Source organism: Peromyscus eremicus, chromosome 4 (genome assembly GCF_949786415.1).
Source record: "Peromyscus eremicus chromosome 4, PerEre_H2_v1, whole genome shotgun sequence".
Taxonomy (NCBI): Eukaryota; Metazoa; Chordata; class Mammalia; order Rodentia; family Cricetidae; genus Peromyscus; species Peromyscus eremicus.
The window spans coordinates 34,748,313-34,768,864 of record NC_081419.1 but is presented as its reverse complement, the minus strand read 5'-3'; positions in this window follow the sequence as shown (position 1 = coordinate 34,768,864).

Below are 20,552 nucleotides of genomic sequence, written 5' to 3'. Positions count from 1 at the left end.
AGTTTCCTGAAGTTCAGTACGGGAACATAGATGAGAGGTTACATATAGGATCCTGGGTGACACAAAGGCAGTTGTATCATAAAAATCAAACTGAGTCTAGCCTGAGGAACGAGTTGCAAAAGCTGCGTCTCCAGAGACCCTTACACCGTTTTCAGGAAGGTCCATCTATTGGAGAGTTTCCTCTCTTTAGCAGTTGTTACTGCTTATGTGACCTTGGGGAAGGGTCTTATGATTCTTATAACTTGTTGAGGTTACTAAACCTTTTAAGTTTCTTGAACATTCTGAGTCTTGTTTCATTAACTTTCTGAGTCTTCTGAGTCTTCCTCCTCCTTTTAGCAGACAATATTTTCATTCAGAGGAAATAGCTTTAAAACAGACTGTACTAATATTTATAACAATGATTGAATTAACTCTTGTTATCCACTGAAAACATATTAGGGAGTGGGAAACAGAAGTTTTGCTTAGTCTGCTATCATTTTAGCATGGTCAATACTAGTCAGAAAACATTCATCATATTATTTAAAAAGAATTCCATTTCACATTTTATTTATAATAGAAATACAGTCCAAAATTTAATTATACTACAAAGGTATTTTAATCCAAAGTTCTGACAAGAATCACATACAGAAATCAGAAACAGGTAAGACCATGAATCAAATTTTATCTGGAACTTGCTTTTCAAATTAAAGATTTATGGAAACTCATCAGTTACTACCCATTATTATGGTGTGGAGGTTTGAATGAAAGTGGCTCCCATAGGCTCCTTTGCCTGAATACTTGCTCTCTAGTCAGTAGAATTATTTCAGAAGGATTAGGGGAGGAGCTGTGGCCTTGGGGGAGGTGTGTCGCTGGGAGTGGGCATAGAGATTTCAAAAGTCAGGCAAAGTGCCCCTCTCTCTGCCTGATGCCTTCAGAGGCTGTAAAGTTCTCAGCCACTGCTCCAGCACCATGCCTGCCTGTTCCTCACCTGTTGATTATAGACAAACCCTCTAAAACTATATGCAAGCTCCCAATGAAGTGCTTTCTTTTATTAGAGTTGACTTGGCCATCTTCTCTCTTCTTAGCAATAGAAAACTTACTAAGATACCCAGTTTTCATAGCTTCTTGCCCTCTCCACTGGCTGAGTTGAATACTCGTGAAAAAGACTCCATGGTTTGCAAATCTGTAAATATTACCCATCCCTGTGAAAACTAACTTGCTCCCAGCTTCCATTGCTAGATTGTGATGATATAAGACCTATTTCCTGCAGGCTAAGGGAAGACTTCATTTCAGGCAAAATATTCAAAATGAAATGCTTGAATTACTCAAAGCAATAGCTTGAGTTAGATGTCAGTACAATTTAGGCAAGGCTCAGAACATTGTCAGGAATGGTTAATTAGCTGTATTAGGGCCTAAGATGACATAACCAGAAACAGGTCAGTGAACAGAGCTAAAGACTAATTATGAACATGTTTAAAAATATAAGTAAAAGAAACACCTATTAGTTACTGCCACATTGCCTCCCAAATTTGTCTGATGGATGGCTTAAATGCCCAAGAAAGATTCTAGAATATCTTTTTTTGTAGCCCCAGTCCTCTCCTAAAGTCCATATTGCCTTTTCTGTGAGCTGTAAAACTGTGGGGAGTCTTATAATCTATAATGTAATTTTTGGGGAAATATTAAATAATGTTAATAAGAACATGCACATTAGTAAGTTCCATAGCCCATAGTGTAAGAATTATTTTGATACATGATAGCCAGTGCCAAACAGAAACCTTGAAACTTTTTTCTGTCAAACAAGATAGACACCACAAGCAGTATTAAATTTGATGATCCAGGGATAGTAGAAATAGTGGCAACAGTAAAGATCTGTAGGATGAATGAATGGTGTACATCAACACATCTCTCAACAATTCTGTACAATCCTTGAAGAAATAAAGGAGCTAGTTCTTAGATAACAATCATAGTATATCATAGACATAAATAAGTAGTTGGCCCAATTCCAGTCTGATAACAGTTGTGGTATCGCTGCTCAAAGAGACCAGTGTGTTCTCCACTTCATGACATGTTATTTGACCTTTTCTTCGGTGAATTAAGTATTTTCTGTCTGAAGCATAAAAGAGATCACAGACTGTTTATAGTCACATGAAGCAGAGAAAACCATTAATTTATAGGGTTTTTTGCCTATAAATTTATAGGCAACCTATAAATGTTGTCTAAAAAGTGGCATGAAATGTCTTACCATCTCATAAATATCATATTAGCAGCACAATGCTGATTAGACAGATTAAGACAGAGGTGGCTAGTATACAGGTCTCGGTAAGATGATAGTTTTTCATTCAGTAAATGTTTGATTCTAATAATATAGAATATTTAGTATATCCCTGTCCAGGCAAATGATGATTAATTAGCTTAATCATTAATTTCTTCTAACAATTAGGAAATACTGCACCAGATAGTCATTTGTGTCCTTGAGTTAGCACATCACACACATGGAAGAAATAAGAGACAAGCTGGCTTAGAGATGAGTCTGAGACAAGAAAGTATTACATAACAGATACATATCATACTGAAAAACATTCTAGAAAAGTCTATAGAATTAAAAGAGTTGGAATCAAAATACGCTTTGTTGAGATTTTGGGAAGGCCCTGTGTTTTAGTCACAGTAAGACTAGGGTTCAAGAACAAATTCATACCAATTATTGTAAAGAATTGCATGCAATATAAAAATATCTCACTAGGCTTGGTGGTGCACACCTTTAAATCCCAGCACTCGGAAAAAGAGACACAGGTGCATCTCTGTAAGTTCAAGGCCAATCTGGTCTACAAAGTGAGTTCCAGGACAGCCAAGACTGTTAGAGCTAGGAAACCCTATTTCAAGCAATCAAAAAGAAAGGAGAACAATCTCTTGGAGTAGTATGGTAGAGACTCAGCTCATGGCCACAAAACATCATGTAACTATACACTCAGAACTGATTGTCATACACTGAGCACTATGAGCCTCAAGAACTATTATTTGGAAACATCTTGCAGCAGCAATGCATTATATATTTCCAACAGAACATCCACTATTGTGTCCAGATAAGAATCGGGCACTGAGGAATGTTGTATGACTATATAGATACAACCACATGTCACTCAGCAGTTATATCGGTGTCCTTTCCTTTTGGCCATGAGTTGAGTCTGTACTAACAATATTCCTAGAGATATTTTTACATGGCATGCAATTCTTTACAATCATTGGTATGAATTTGTTCTTGAATCCCAATCTTACATTGTGACTAAATCACAACTATGGAAATATTATGGTAAATATTATGGTCATGCATTATTTTTGAGGGAGAGTTAGAAGGATGTAAGACAGATAGTGGAGAGCAAGTCCTGGCTTCCTAAGAAAATGCTCCCTTTCCAATGGGAAAATGGCAGATAGGGACAAACAAGGTGACAAGGGAAAGAGCAGCCAGCATAGAACTCTGGTAGTCTACCAAATCTAGTTCTTCTCCCATCCTAAAAGAAGCTGTTAGGTTTTTGTTTGTTTGTTTGTTTGTTTTAATAGAATGGTTACTTTTGCTCTTTCTCCACATTTTTTTCAGTCATCTTTTTCAGGTCAGCCAACTGTTTGCCTGTCTCAAGGAATGGATTTAGTTAGTATCTGAATCCACATCTCACACTGGAATAACAGAAGACCAAGTTTGTTTCACAATCACAGCAGTGTGTGTGTGTGGATGCAAGCTAATGATGAATGGTTAGAGAGGTGCATGTTGAACTGTGCCTGCTACTTCCATTGGTAAGGGAAGTGATTCTGATGACAGATCTACCAGCTCTGCTGGGCTGCATGGCAATCTTCTCAAAGGCCTGGCTGCACAAGGATAAGGCACCTGAAGTACAGGCCTCTTTATGAACACAGGAGTAGATCTAGGGCCAAAATTCATGCTACCTGTGAGAAATTACATACATGCTTTGTACAATGGAACAGTCCTTGAGAAACGGTGAAAACAAAATAACAGTCAGTTCGATTAGTCATTCTGCATTATTAACTGTCTCTGAACTGTCATGGCAGACACTTCCGCATCATGGCTGAGATGGCAGAGTTGGGGACTATAAGCGAATCTTATAATGACTAATCTCAATTGTTAACTTTATGAGAAATGGAATCAGCTAGGAGATAGGTTTCTGGAAATGCCTGTTGGGAATTATCTTTATTAGGTTAATTGAGATGGGAAGAACTGTCCATTGTGGGCGTTACCATTTCCTGTGATGGGTTCCTCCTGAATAAAAGAAAGAAAGTGAGCTGAGCATAAGCATCCAATATTCTGCTTCCTGATTGTGGATATGATGTGATCAGCTGCTTCAAACTCCTGCCATTTTGACTTCCCCGTTCTGACCCTTCAATTATGAGCCAGAACATACCCCTTCTCTTTAAGTTGCCCTTTTCTCAAGGTATTTTATCATTCCAATAGGAAAAGTAGCTAAGAGTGATCCCAAGTGTGGATTTCCTCTTTGCAAGCTGACTTTTGCCCACAATGGCTTTGGATTTCCCACTTACAGCAATAGCAATCAACATTTCATTACTGTTATTTTTTTTTTTCCTCAGGAGATTGGTTTGGTAGTACAAAACTTCAAATACACATAGGTCCATAAATTAACAATTTCCCTTCTAAAAACATATTTGAGGAAAATATTTACATAAAATCCAAAAAGAAATGTGGTATGTGATTTGATATTCATATTAGGTAAGCCAAATTATCATAAGGTAGTTTAATTTTTCAATTCCGTTATGTTTTCCTTCATAGATTCTATTTTTGATTCCCAACCCGCCCCCTCCCACACACACTTTTTCCCTGTTCTCTGTCTCATAGCCACTGCTCTGCCCTGAGCTTCACATTGATTAAGACAAAATACTTTGAAGGCAAATGCAGGGTGGCAGCTTACCATAGGCGAGTAAAGATAGCAGAGGGTTTCTTGTACTCTATTTTTATCTTTACACCGATGCTGTTGAGAAGTACATATAAAATAGATGAGTGACTGAAGGGATTTATTTCCAAGTTTACTGTGGATCTGTCTGAATCGAGGGAAGTCTACAGCGAAATATAAATTCATGAAAACACATGACATGCAATTTCTGTTTTTGAAGAATGAAAAAGAATTTTTTTTAAACCACTGCCTTGGAAAGGAATTGGGAAATCATTGAGAACTCTTAAATTATGAGTTTAGCTTAGCTTTACATAGATTTTTCCAGCTGGAACCAAACTTCATCCTCCTTAAGGAAGGGGAGTGTAACTCAGAGAATCATTTAATTATGAGTGATTAATCAGGAAGGTATCTCAAAGATCATTTTGTCTTAAATCTTTGTTTTGGAAAGGTAAAACTGTGCTCTGTTTACTTAAGTGACTCAACAGCTTTTGGCTGGTGCTGTTCTGGTTACCTAGATACAGTCTCTCTTCTATCCCCCACTCTCTCTCTCCCTCCCTCCCTCATTTCCTCTCTCCCTCATTCTCTCTCTCTCATGAAACTTCTATACTAAAGCATTGTCTTTGTAAACATCTTCTGCCTGTTTCTTACCTTTTCCTCTAATTGAGTTTTTAAAGTTTGGTGAAATATATTTTGTTTTATAATATTCCACAAGTAGTCTTTAAATGTTCACACCTTGATGAACTCTTAGTTTTAGAAATCATCAAAAAAAAATCTAGAAATTTAGTTCTCATTGCTTTCTAAAAAACAGGGAAAATTCTGTGTATTGTAAAGAGAAGGAAGAAAATGGGCAAACTCATTAGTTTGGGGTGCATTAGGTCATGATTTCCATATCAGAAAAAAATGTTTATCTTACTTTGTAAAAATTCTTAGGTCTAAGATATTTCATTCATTGCATAAATTAGATAGTAACATAATTCTGACCTCTGGATTTTGTTTCCTGATTGCCCATTATCACATATTTTGAATTCCAGATCTATGTAATACTAAGAATTATTATTTGTAATTTTAATAGCTCAGAATAAGATTTAACTTGGAATAATACCTTATAGGTAGGAATAACTGTGTGTAAGAGACTGTTTCTATGTGGGTGTACACATAAGATTGCAAGTCATCTTATGACAAATGATGATCCAAAGCTTAAGTGTTTTTAATATTTTTACAGTAAAATTCAAATGATAAATTTATTCTTGTTAAAGTTTGATAACATTCAGGAAAGTCATGCAGTGGTATGTGGCACAGAAGTGAGATTTCTAGTTTATGATACAGTATTCTACCAAGGGAGGGCTAAAAGTCTTACATTTTTTATTTGTAATAATAATGTAATATTTATTGTACATTAATAATATTTATTGTAATAATATTTAAAAAGAGTAAAAGAGGTGCAGTTATACTCTGGAACAGCAGTGGCATGGAACACAACACTCCTGGAAACAGTGTATGGCTGCCGAACTGTGTGACTCTTAGGAAAGAGTTCCATATTTCTGATTAGAAAGTGTACCATTCAAAACGTACCCTGTTGACCTACACCTGGATCTCAAGCATCAGCAATAAAGGCAACAACCTGGGGCTTGGCAGCTAAATTCTCTGGAAAACTCAGGCACTTCTAAGGCAGCAAGCGACTGCATGGGTATCTGAGAGAGCTTTTGAGCTATCAGTGGCTCTAGATGATTCTAATACCAACTATCACTTCAAAGCTCTGCCTAAGACTGGCAACTTGAAGGAGGTATTAATTGGTATACAATATTGGCTAGATTAGCTTTTGTGGTGCTATTTTGGTTATGCTTTAACAAATAAAGCTTGCCTGGAGATCAGAGAACTGAGCTAACCACTACAGGCCAGGCAGTGGTTGTACACACCTTTAATTCCAGCGCTTGGGATCTCTTGCCTTTAATTCTAGCACTTGGAAGGAGGAAAAAGGAAGGGATATTGTGGGGGGCCCCCAAAACAGCTTGACCACACAGCTACCATGACAGGCTTAGAGGCCCAGACACAGCTTCTGGCAAGAAACACCTGGACCCAAGAAAAGCCATAAACTGACCCCACCCAGTGGGGCCTGCATCTAAGAGGAAATACCTGACATTCCAAACATTCCCTATATTCCTAGACAAATGTCAGTCAATCAGGGTCCTGAATCCTGGAAATTCCCTCACCCCAACCTCTACTACGATTAAAAACCCCATCCTGCCTGGGCTCTGGGCTCTCTGCTCTCACTGCTGTATCGGACAGAGAGCCCAAACTCTAAGCTTGAAATTAAAGGCTCGTAGCTTTTACATATGGGATTCAGTCTCTGTGGTGTTTTTTGGGGGGTCCCTGTGACCTGAGAATAGCAATATGGCTGGATGAAGAGTGGAAGTGATAAGGTGGGGTGGAGACAGAAGCTAGGCCCTTTTGGTCTGAGGATTCGGCAGAGGTAAGAAGTCTCTCTAGTAGCTTTCATTTCTCTGATCTTTTAGCATTTACCACATATCTGATTCCGGGTTTTTATTAAGACCAATTTGGATTCATGTTAGAAGCTTTCATGATTTTTTTTTTTTTCTGTTTTGGTTAAAGTACACTTTTTCTAATTTAGAGGAAAGGATGAATATTTTTTAGCATATCTAAAATTTCCTCCAGAGTTATTTTTACAGCTTCCCAGCCAACTTATGCTTCTATTAAAATCTTGATACACATGCCTGGAGAGATTGGCAAATTTACAAAGTCATGAGATTAAGCAGTCACAGCTCTGAGATGTTTTAATCAGTTTTTATTTCTAGTTTTAATTAAGGAACTTCCATTTATAATTTGTGTTTGTTGTTCTTCTTGCTTCCCACCTCTCCATGTTCCTTTGGTTGTTTGTCCCCTTTGGGGACAGTAGCCTCTATCTGTTTCCATGACACATACTTTCTATAACCCTTTCCCATTCCTGAAATATTCTTTTTCCTCTCTCATGGTCCTCTTTCTTGTTACATGAGCTAGAAAAACATTCACAGCCACATATGTTAACGTTAAAAACTATACCTAGGAATTGCATATAAGAATAACACGGCTATTTTTATTTATGATTGGGTAACTTTACTTGTAAAATACTTTTCAGATCCACTCAGTTACTTGCAAAACTAATAATATATTTTTTCTTATGTCTGAATAAAATTTCATTTTGTATATGTGCCACATTTTTATTATCACTTATCTTTAGATAGACATCTAGGCTGATTACATTTCCTTGCTATAATGAAGACAGCAGGGAAAACACACACACACACACACACACATATATATATATCTTTGTGGTAGGGTGTGATGAGTATTGTATGTCTGAGTCATATAGTAGTCCTATTTTATTTTTGAATGAACTCCATACTGATTTTCATAGTAGCTGCAATAGTTTACACTTCCAATAAACAATGAGTATAGTTTCTCATTTCTCTTATTCTTGACAAACTTTACTGTCACTTTTTGAGTGGTGGTGGTAGTGGTGGTGGTTGGTGAACATTCTGACTAGGGTGAGATAGAATCTTAAAATTTACATTACTCTGATGGATAAAAATAGAGCTGGAACTGACCCACAAGCTTCAACCCTGAGGACTAGTTCTCAGAGCATCTGAAGGTGCTATGCAGGCTACCAAGGGAGAAGAGCATTTGGCAGTCCTGTTCATCCATAAAGCATATGATCAGAACAATGACTGGACTAGAAACATCTCCATAGTACTGAAATAGTGGCATTTTTATCTTGGGAGTTACCAACAGTTGTCTAGTTGGATTTCAGGCCTTTTCTTAGTACTGTAAACCTAGTCAGCTGCCTGTGGCTACAGAGGTCTTATGCCTAAGAGGAGAGCCTACATCCATAAATTTTCACCAAATTGCTGCCTAAAATAAAACCTGAACAATGAGGACATCAATAAACAAATTAACATGGGAAGGGGAAATCCTATGAGGCCCAACTATAGACAATGAACTACAGGTGCTTAAAGCAGGAGAAATAATCTTTCCTAGGGAAAAGTCTTCTGTTAGTTATCCAATACTAACTGGTGAGCTCCAAATAGATAACTACAAATAACATTACACAGACTAAGAAGGCTGTATTTATATATTTAGTATTATATATACATATATATGTCTAATTATACTTTTAAGAAATTATTCTAAAATACAGTTACATAACTTCTTCCCTTCGCTTTTCCTTCCTGTCCCTTCCGTGTTCTGCTACCTTTGCTACCTCTCAAACTCAGAGCCTTCATTTCCCACCACTTTTGAGTATAACTTATGTGTCAATAAGTTCCTTACAGATACAATTATTTAGATCCCTTATCCAGTATGTCTGAATTTCATTATTGCAAAACAATGGCCATATAAAGAAAAAATTTTCTAGCAGCTAGAAGGTATAAAGATGAGGGCAGAGATGAAGTACACAGCAACAAATACCTCAGGGAGTGTCAGAGATTGCCAGTAGTCAACAGAAATGACAAGGAAGGTAGGGATTGCCTGTGCTGAAGAGAAGCCAGGTTGTGTTTGTTTGGTCACACTTGTTGGTATGAGTCTCCAGTCCTTTAAAAGTATCAAAAAAACAAAAAAGCTCATGAGTCCACATAATTTGTGATATTTTTCTCTGGTAGCCCTAGTAAGCTCACTCATGAGTTTTCTAAATTGTTCCTTCCTTCTTCAAATAATAGCTGTAATTAAAATAAATTTGGATTAGTCGGGCATCCCCTTTTGGGTTTTAAATTACTACAAAACAGAAATTACACAGGACCTTACAATTGATTCTGAATGTCTTATTTTATAATCAAGTTAAGTGAAGTATAGTAAAGCAGTGTTTAAAGTATTAAATTATAAGTCCTCAATGAAATTAAAACTGATGAAATAATACTCCAGAATAATTAAAAGTTTTCATGAAGGAGTCTGTTTCTCTAGCGTGATACAAATCAAGATAGTCTCCTTAAGGGCTAGGAAAAATGAGAATTAGTTCTCTGCTCATCCTTATTATAAAGTGTCGGGACTATGACTGCACTGAGGGACTGTTGCTGTTCAACCCCGTGCTTTGTCGACTTGTGCATCCTAATAAAGCCGCAGAGCCCATCTCCAGCTATGGCAGTAGCGGGGAGCTCTCAGTTATATTTCAAAACCACATCTGTGTTTCCTGGCTTTTTCCTGTGTTTGTTCTCTCAAATCTTGCCAATATCCTTTCCAGTCATTCAGCTATTGAGGATTTGTGAGGGCCCTGGTTTTGCCTGTCCGTTGAAAATGGAGAACAAAAAACACACTAAGTCAGACTCTTAGACTGCTAACCCCATTGTGACCCTGAAAGTTTTTACCAAGGCCTTAGGTGGAAACTAGGATGTGAAAACTTAGCTGAGCCCCTCCCAAAGAGGTATAAGTGTCCTCAGCTCTGATTTTTCTTACTGTTCCTTTAGCTAAAAATGCTTCCCGAGCAAATTTCAGATCAACTCTGATGTATGTCTCAATTAGGGTGACTGGATGGCTCACAAAAATAGTATAATTGATTTTATATATATATATATATATATTCATTATGTAAGATTACTTTCGTCTTTCACATGCTCAGTAAATACTTCTTGATTCTCTCATTGGGTGATCAACAACATATTTTTTATCCCAAAATATGAATTCATTTTCATTTAATATTTATGTATAATAGCTTGATTTTTTTCCACATAAATATTACATTTGAACACTGCACTGAGCATTAGAAATTAAGTTTTGAAATCCATTCATGAAGTATAATTCATTGTATTAATTTCACAGACAATTATCCGTTTGACAACAGAGAATGCTACACTAGCTCACATGTAAAAGCAAAATTATTTCCCTTTTTCTCTTCAGTTATTTAGATAGTGTGCTTTCAGTCAATGCTCATTCTGGGCTCATTGTTGCTGTATATTTGTCATTATCTGACTAATTTGGTCTTCTAATTTATCATTTATTTTGTGGTTTTCATTCATCCTGAGTCCCATTTTGAAACCATTGCAGACTGACCAGTTTTGTTATTTGGGTCTTAACCTGATACCATAATGTACTTTTTAAAAATATTGGCTTTTTATCATTAACCTATCTTTGTTTCTTCTTTCAATAACACTTAAATATCTATTTTTCACTAAAATGTGTGATACATACATTTTTTTAAACTTTTAAATTTGCATTTTAAGATTATATAATTATGTCATTTCATGCTTCCTTATCCTCCTTCCAACTCTTTCCCTGAACCCACATCCCTTGATTGCTTTCAAATTCATGGCCCACTTTTCTTAATGGTTGTTACATATAGACATGTATGTGTTCTTAAATATATAACTACAACATGCTCAGTTATAATGTTACTTCTATGTGTGTTTTCAAGGCTTACCTCTTAGTATTGAACAGCCAATTGGTGTGTTTCTCCCTGGGTAAGATTATTTCTCCAGCTTTCATTATTCTTTACTTTCTATATTTCTTTATCTAGGACTGAGGCCTTATGAGTGTTCCCCTGTCCATGGTAGCATATATATTGGTGTCATCTTTGTTTAGGTAGTGTTTAGGTGGCTACATTGGTGAGACTTCATGGGTGTAAGCTTGTGACATTTATAGGAGACACACTCTCACAGAAAACTCCCAATTTCTCTGGTTTTTACAATTATTCTGTTCCTTTTTCTGCACTGATATCCGAGACTTGGGTGCAGGAAGTGTGTTGTAGATGTTTCAGTACTGACAATGCACTTTGAACACAGGGTCCAGAGGCCCCTGTGGTGGCACTAGTTCTTCCCGAGGAAAAGCTTTCACCAGAAGGCACCATGCAAGCATGCGAAGGAGGGAAACAACTAGCAATCCTACCCAACTATGATGCCTGTTAACCATGATAATGAACAGCATCATAGGACAACTCTAAGGGTACTGTAGTGGCATACATATACTGTCATGGATTCTCTAGTTGAATTTGAGCCTGTTCAACAAGAAGGGGGTCATACCTAGTACTGGGGACCTAGGGATTTAGCCTGGGCTCAGGATGTCATGGATCTTGGAGGAGAACCTACAACTACCAATTCACCCAAACAAAATAACCCCTAACTACAATATAATATTTATCCTTATACCCACAGATAAGTGTAGTACTCACTCCTCATCAAGAAAATGTCTCTTTGCAGTGGTGATAGACTGTTACAGGAAACAACAACTCATCAAAATGCAGAGTTGTCCCGCCCAGTTCCAAACAATCTATCCACAATACTTTCAAATATTATATGTTATTTTCACTGTCAATCCCCTTTACAAATTTTGCCATATACAGGGGCATTCAGGCCATTAACCTCATGTCTCCACCACAAGTATACCCACACTATGGATCCTCTAGTTCCTCCAGCATTTTTACCTTTTAGAAACCCAATAGCATGTCTATGAAATGCCACTGTTTACCTTCTCTCAAATGAAATTTCTTATCTCTATGAAGTTATTAGGACACAGATAATTAACTTTTTGGAAATGAACATACATATATGCAAATTCTATGAGTCATTTAGGCAGACAGCTTTATCCACTTACCAAATATGCTCTACATTATTCTAATGAGGATTTAAATTATTTTACAAATTCAGATAGTTTTTTTATTACTGTATGAAATTGTAATCTTTAGAGATACTGTTAGTTTTCTGAAAAGAAATATATGTTCTACAAAATAGACTTCAAAAAGCCTCATGTAATACATTTTTATTACATGAATTGCAGGAATGATTTTACATATGCTTAATATGCATTCATTTCACATATTAATAATATACAAGAAACGTCCTAGTACACCAAGAGCAAACCTCCTCAAAAAACACTTTTGTATTTCCCACAGAGACCAATTAGTTTTGTTAAACGAAGGCATCCCCAAAATGTATGTGGAAACACTGAAAGATGGGTTATCAGGAAGAATTACAATCCATTCCCTCTGGATTTAATTATAGAATGTAACTCAAAATACAAGGCAATGTGTGAAAGGCAAGCAAGTCTCATTGGATTTGATTAGAAGATACCCATGCAACCTTTCTCTTCTTCATATTTCACCTAGAAATGTATAAGTTAGGAAGAAAGTACACTTTTTCTTACATGAGATTCTATTCTCTACTCCCCTCAGTAGTCAATATGTATAAGAACTGTAACAGAAGAAACAAAACTGCAGAAAAAGATGATAAACTTTACTCAGCTGCACTTTAATTTCGGACTTATTTTTATTTTTATTTTGTTGGTACCCATTCATAAATTGTTATATTTTCCTAACCCAGTTATTCATAAATATTAGTAATAGACCTGAATATTCTTAAAATATTAGGACATGTAACCATATAAGAATCTAAAGTCCTCTGGTGAAGAACAACATAGCCCTTAGTTTTCTGGATTATTTTTACTTCCAAATAAATCCAGTTCCCTTGAATTCCGACCCTGACAGATGTGATTCTTCATCTATCAGCTTCTTATGGAGGGAAAAGTAAAAATATACCAAAATGGAAGACAAATGATTTGTGTACTAGGACTCTACTGTGTGTTTTATTTTGGGGAAAGAAATTTTTGGTGAGTAACAAGTACTTTTCTCTTCCTAGATCTTAAGAAACACATGATTTTAAGATGAAAGAATCATGATTTATACTCATGCTCATGAATGTGTGGTTGACTAAATATAAAAAGTCCTAGGTTTGATGTAGGTCTCCAGAGTCTGTCCTCTAGGCTATAAGTTTGAGGTGTCAACTAAGGTACTTTTATATTTATTTCAGCATCTTTGAACCAGCAACTAGAGGACATTTTGTGTCTTTTACAAGTTCCATCATAATGTCCAGGCCAGCAATAATGTGTCCTCTCAGGTCACAAAACACAAACCAAGATAGGCTCTGTCTACTCCAATACCATTACCTTCTAGTATCCAGTAAGCAGATGGCCAAGTTCAACATTAACAAAAGGAAGAAGTAAAGTTCATTACCAATAGTAGGAAACAGGTAGCCAACATTTTCTAGGAAATAATCCAAATGATCATTTGGTACTTCTTTTCATATGTTCTGTATTAGCTGAATATCTTCATATTATAAGTTATAGTTTTATTTTGGAGCTTTAATTCCATTATATTATTTATTTTATAAAGTGTGTTTTTGTTTGATTATATTATTTCAATAAATAATTTTATATTCATGAATAATTTGGTAACTAAGAATGTAAACATATTTTAAGAAGTCTTTAATTTTTTTTTCTAATCTGTTTTATGAATGAATCTGTTTTATTCATTGCTGTGGAATAATCCTTCTGTACATTGTGAATATATATTACTCTCATTGGTTAATAAAGAACTGAATGGACAGTAGTCAGGCAAGAAGTATAGATGGGACAGCCAAACTGAGAATGCTGGGAGGAAGGACAGAGTCACTGGAGTTGCTAGGAGACACAGAGAGAGCAAGACATGCTGGAGGACAGGTAAAGCCACAAGCCAAGTGGCAATACATAGATTAACAGAAATAGTTTAAGTTGTAAGAGCTAATTAGTAATAAGCTTGAGCTATCACTTGAACATTTGTAAGTAATATTAAGTCTCTGTGTTGATTATTTGGAAACTGGAAAGCGGTATAGAAATTTTTGCCTACAATTCATTTTTAAACAACTTGTATAAGACAATTTACAACTTTATGACAATATACTTTGAACCAAAAAAATCCCTGAAGATTCATGTGTGCTCTCACCAGTGTTTGTTTTAGAACTCTCCTACGATAAATCTTTTTTACTGTTGAGATTTTCATTTATTAATTTTTTTTGAGATTATAATTACAACTTCTCTCCTTCCATTTCCTTCCTCCAAGTCTTACTATATACCTTCCCCAAATTTCTTCAATTTTATAACTAATTGTTATTTTCATGCATATATGAATATGTATGCATATATGTATTTCTAAATATAACCTGTTTAGCCCATATATTGCTATCTGTATGAATACTTACATGGTTGACTGAAAGACCCTAACCCTTCAGGCTTACACTCCCCAATTCCCAGGAGAATGAGGAACTAAAAAACTAGTTCCAAGGGCAAACTGACTCAGCCATACTCAACCACACCTGCCACAATGTAACAATGTAAAGAGATTTCTATTAAGAGATGCACTCAACTGTGACTGGGATAATTGCAAGTGTTCCAGGAAAGACCACTGTAACCTTTGTGTAATCTTCACTCCCACCCTGATACCCCCATTGAGGTTTCGGGAAGAATGTGCATGTGGACATGATTGTACCCACCCTGTGATCAGGCCATGATCTTGTGAAACTAGCCTCTAGACATAAATCAATAGAAACGAAACTGTATGGGAATTGTGATCTTGTGGCTTTTGTGGTTTTTTTCCTTTAAAAGTACCTATGTGGCTGCAGTAGGCGCAACTCTTACTCTCAGGACGAGAGGAGACCGACTGTACAGCCTCATCAATAAACCTCTTGCTGTTTGCATCAACTGGACCGGAGTCTGGGTTCTTGGGGCGCCCACCCGAGAAGGTAGTACCCTGGGTCTGGGGTCTATCACTGACCATTTGCGACTGGACCACCAATGACTAGGCTTTACCTGGCTCTTCCTGTTCCCAGCTCTCCTCAGTCACCTACAGATCTTTGTGTAGAATTAAGGCCTTGTGGACTTTTGCCCAATGTATATAGTTAAGAAATCTACTGTGACATACTAATCACCAGTAGAAAATTGTGGCTCTGCTTCCTCCTTGGGACTGTTGGCTACATTAGTTTATGAGGGTGGAGGGAGCAGAAGCAGGGAACAGGGTTTGAATGGCTGTGGGTACAATGGAGACAGCCCTTTGGGACAGACAGACTTCAATGATTCAGCTCAACTTTATTCCAGAGAATAAGGAATATATATAATTGAGGAGCTCGGGGACAAACCTTAATTTGCATTAAGTGAAACACTCCTATCACAAGGCTTTGTATGTGGCAGTATTGTCTTATAACAGAGCTCCTAGCACAAGTCTTCTAGCAGGAATCTGTGCCAAGGGTCAAACTAAAGGTAAACAAGGCAGCTGGCTTAGAGACAGTTTTTAGATAAGGTCAGTCCTCAGGCTCATGAACATTCTCCAGATAAGGGCAGGTAGAGAGCAGGAAGTTTTCCTGAAGAGGGAAGGAGTCTCCACATTCTGAGATTCTGGAGAAAGCTTCCAGGCCATGATAGGCTACAACCTCTGACCTTCCAATAGAAAATAACCAGATTAAAATTGTGAAAAATCAATGAAATATAACAGCTTCAAAGCAAAACAGAAACTAGTTGCTACTTGCACCGATTCAGAACGTAACAAAACAGAAAACAGTGACACATGTTAAAAGAAGGGAGCCTAGAGTATCATCCATACAAACATTCCTGCTTATAAGCTCAATGGATTCTTCCACTTGCCTATGCTACACAGCCTTAAAGTAGCCTCTTCTTGAATTCTTCTTCTCTCCCACAACTGAGCCATTTTGTGTAATTTGCTCATTTATTTATCTTTTCAATTTTACTATAGTATGAGTCATTCTTGGATTGTTGTTTTTAGAATTTACCTATCAACTATCTATTTATCCATGGTCTATGTTGTATTTCAACAAATAATAGATGGGCATGACTTTTAAAGACACCATCTGGTGATGCAGCTCATATCTTTGTTAAAATAGTGATAGTACCTTAAGTGATGCTCAGAAACCTTAATACAAATGACTCACATAAGTGCTTGCCAAAGCTGTCAGCAAGGATGAAATTTCCCTGGCTGGTAAAATCAAAGTTACAGTGCTTTGTGGGATACATGCTATCACTATTTCTAAGAGAAAGAGGTATTATAATTTGGAGAGGAAGTTACAGAGGATATGGCCATTTTTTCCTGGTAAACTTTCTTTGTAACAAGTCACTTTATACATTTCCCAGCTTGCTGGTTTCTGAGACATTGAGGAATCAATTATTCTTTCAATCTTTCCCCTGAATTTTTAATACTAGGGTAATATTTCAACTAGTAGTCTTTCAGATCTAAAATATCACAATTAAAATTGAATTTTTTTTGTTATGCAGCCCATGTTTTTGATGACTTTAAAGTTATTTTTCAAAGTTTTTGTCCTTTTGAATTATTTACTGATGTGCTTGGATGCTTTGCTTGTACATATTTATGTGCAAAACATCCATGCTTAGTACCCAGCAAATGCAGAAGAGTGTGTCTAAAACCCTGCAACAGGAATTACAGATATTTTGTGACTGTCTATAACCTAAAAACTAAAGCCTAGTCCTTTTCAAGAGCAACTAGCATTGAGCCATCTCTCAAACCCCATCAAAGTTCCACCTGTAATTTGGAAAAAAAAAAGAAGTCTGGAATTGTTTTCTCTATGGTGTGATGCCTAATTTTACTTGAGTAAGTACTTGGTAGTAAAATAGCTGATGGGAATCTTTATATAAATAACTCATTTACCATATTTCTTTCTAATAATATCTCTTCTGCCTTTTGTTTAAAATGTGTTTGGTTGTGGGGAATAAGGTTAGAGACCAGTTTTCCCTTTCTTTTCCATACATGTGAGTATGACCTTTGTTATAAACTACACGTCAAAAATTTACATGGAGATAAAAGAAGAATAACATTAACACCCGAATAAAATGAAACTGACTTTTCTCCAGCTCTACATAAGCCACTGTGTGACAGAATGGAAATATCAGAATGTGACTTCCTTGCTTCAGAGGGTAAAGCACACAGCAGCAACTGTCTAGAACCATAGATAGTTCTGAACACTGTGTAGGTTACATTTTTCATGAATACATACTGTAAAGTGTAGATACTTTGTAATCAAATAATGAGTCACACCCTGAGTAGAATAAAATGGATAACTGAAGCTACAGGAAGTACAGCAGGAGACAATGGAGACTAACGCAAACAGCAACAGCAAGCCTTCTAAAAGCCAGCATCCCCAAGTCACACGTTATATATAAGTGAATTTTCTAGATGCACCCATAACCCTCCAGTGTCATTTCTGTGGTATCAAACTTACTGATTGAGTAATAAACACTTATCACCAATAGGAAAGAGAGTAACTCCTACTCTAGTAGAACATATTCAGACTCATGAAACATTTCAGGAAGCCATATCCCATTGAATAGAATCAATCTGAAAGCATCACTTATGTATACAAACACACTAAAGACAAATTCTGTTCAATAATTCTCTATTTTGTTTCCTGAAGAATTCAATAAAATAAAACCATATTCTACCTATCTATCCTACTCACTGGTATCTGACCTTCACTGAAGTTGTTATTTTCTCTAGGAACGCTATGGGGCAAAGACTTTAAAATGACACATAAAAGTATGATGCAATATGATATAAGATTTCATTAGAATAAAAAAGCATATAAATGTACTGGAAATATTAGATAAGTACATTAAAATATATCTAGGATATTAAAAAAATGTTAGAGACATGATTGTTGATCTGCTACTTTATAAGGAAGAACATTTCTCATGGGGAGAGTATGATATCAGAAGTTAAAAGAAACAATGAACAAAGGAAGTGAAGGGCCAAAATGTAAGTCATCATGAAAACTTTCAAAGTAAATTAATATGGCTATTAAAAGAGCCAAGAAATGGAAGAGAGATGGGAAAATTATCAGGGGATGAGGTGGAGAAATTACTCAGAGGTTAAGATCATTTGCTATGCAATTATGAGGCTCTAGTGTGGATCCCAGCATCCAATTGACAAGCAAGCCTCCCACATATGTCTATAATCCAAACTACAATGTAGGTGGATGCAGGATTGCTGAAGCTTCTCAGATTCCAGACTAGCCACAAAAATGCAAGCTCTTTGTTAGTGGAACAGGCATGCTTCAAAAAGATAGGTGGAGAGTGATAAACAACATACTTGTACCCTCTTCTGGCCTATGTGGGGACAGATATCATCACTCCCCCCGACCCCCAACATGTGCTAATACACTCATACCTGCAGACAAACAAACATACAAATAAACAGATACAATTTTACAAGGAAGACTGATTACCAGGTGATAGTCACTGATTAGCAGCAAGACATTTTTTCTTTGGCAGTTAGCATTTTATTTAGAAAATAAACATATTCTAAGTGAAGAGTTAGAAGTATTGCACTAATGGCAGACTGGTGAATAAAAAATGAGGAAGGGAGAAATGTGCGGACATAATACAGGTAAGAAATGGAATTTACTAGAACTGAGAATTTGGACTTGGGAAATATTTAGCAGTGGAATGTTCAATTTCTGTTGCCTCTGTGTGTGGGCATGAGGAAAGTCTGAGTGCAAACAATGGCCAGTCTTCAGGCATTGACATGGGAAGAGTTGTAGTCACTTCCAATTAGCACACTAGGTTGTATAAAATTTTCTGGGATCACTGCATGTTTTCTAACTTCTACAAAAACTGATGGAATCATTTTTAGAATTTTTCAGTGCTATGAATTTGGGACATATCTTATTGAAGATATTTAGTAGAAATTGAGAAATATAAGCAAAGTAAACAAGTATTCTTCAAGTTTGATGTGTCCTGGAGGTTGCTTACTTCTATGCAATGGAAACTAAGAAAGTAGCAAAGAAGGCTGGGGGTATGGTGACTCACTTCTGTGGTTGATATATTGTGAACCCCAATAAACTTATCAGAGAACAGAACAGCCATAATATTAAACATAGAGGTTAGGCAGTGGTAGCACATGCCTTTAATCCTAGTATTCCAGAAGCAGAGATCTGCCTGGATCTCTGTGAGTTCAAAGCCACACTGGAAACAGCCAGGCAGTAGTAACAAGAGACTTTAATCTCAGAAAATGATGGCAGAAAGCAGAAAGGTATATGAGGCGTGAAAACCAAGAACTGGAACTGGTTAAGCTTTTAGGCTTTTGAGCAGCAGCAGTTCAGCTGAGACCCATTCTGGATGAGGACTCAGAGGCTTCCAGTCTGAGGAAACAGGATCAGCTGGGGAACTGGCAAGGTGAGGTGGCTGTGGCTTGTTCTGCTTCTCTGATCTTCTACCATTCACCCCAGCTCCGGGTTTGATTTTATTAATAAGAACTTTTAAGATTCCTGCTACACATTTCTGTAATGTCAGCTTGTATCAGAATGTCAAAACATAAACAATAAGACAAACTGAAACCCTAATTAAACTAAGCAGAGAAATAGCATTTTATAAAGCACCATTTTCTAATTCAGTTTTTCATTGTCATGATAAAATACTGCTATGAAAAGCAACTTGAGGAGGGAAAGGGTTTATTTCATTTTATGCTTTCAGGTCACAGTCTGTCTTTGAAGGAATTCGGGCCAGGAACTCAAGGCAGGAGCCTGGAGACAAAAATTGGAGCAGAGACCATATGTGAAGATGTATAATAAAATTTAGTAATAAAAAGAACATGGTATTGGCACAAAACCAGATATTTGGATCAATGGAACAAAATAGAAAACCTAACCATGAGTGTATCTAACTACAGACCTATGATACTGACAAAGATGCAAAAAATACATTAAAACTAAAAAGGCTTCAACAATGTTTCTTGAAAAATTGGTTGTCTACATGTACGATAATTAAATTAAAGTCATATCTGTCACCCTGAAAAAAAGATCAACTTCAATGGCTGAAAGACACTAATGTGCACACTGAGGTTCCCTGAACCTGCCA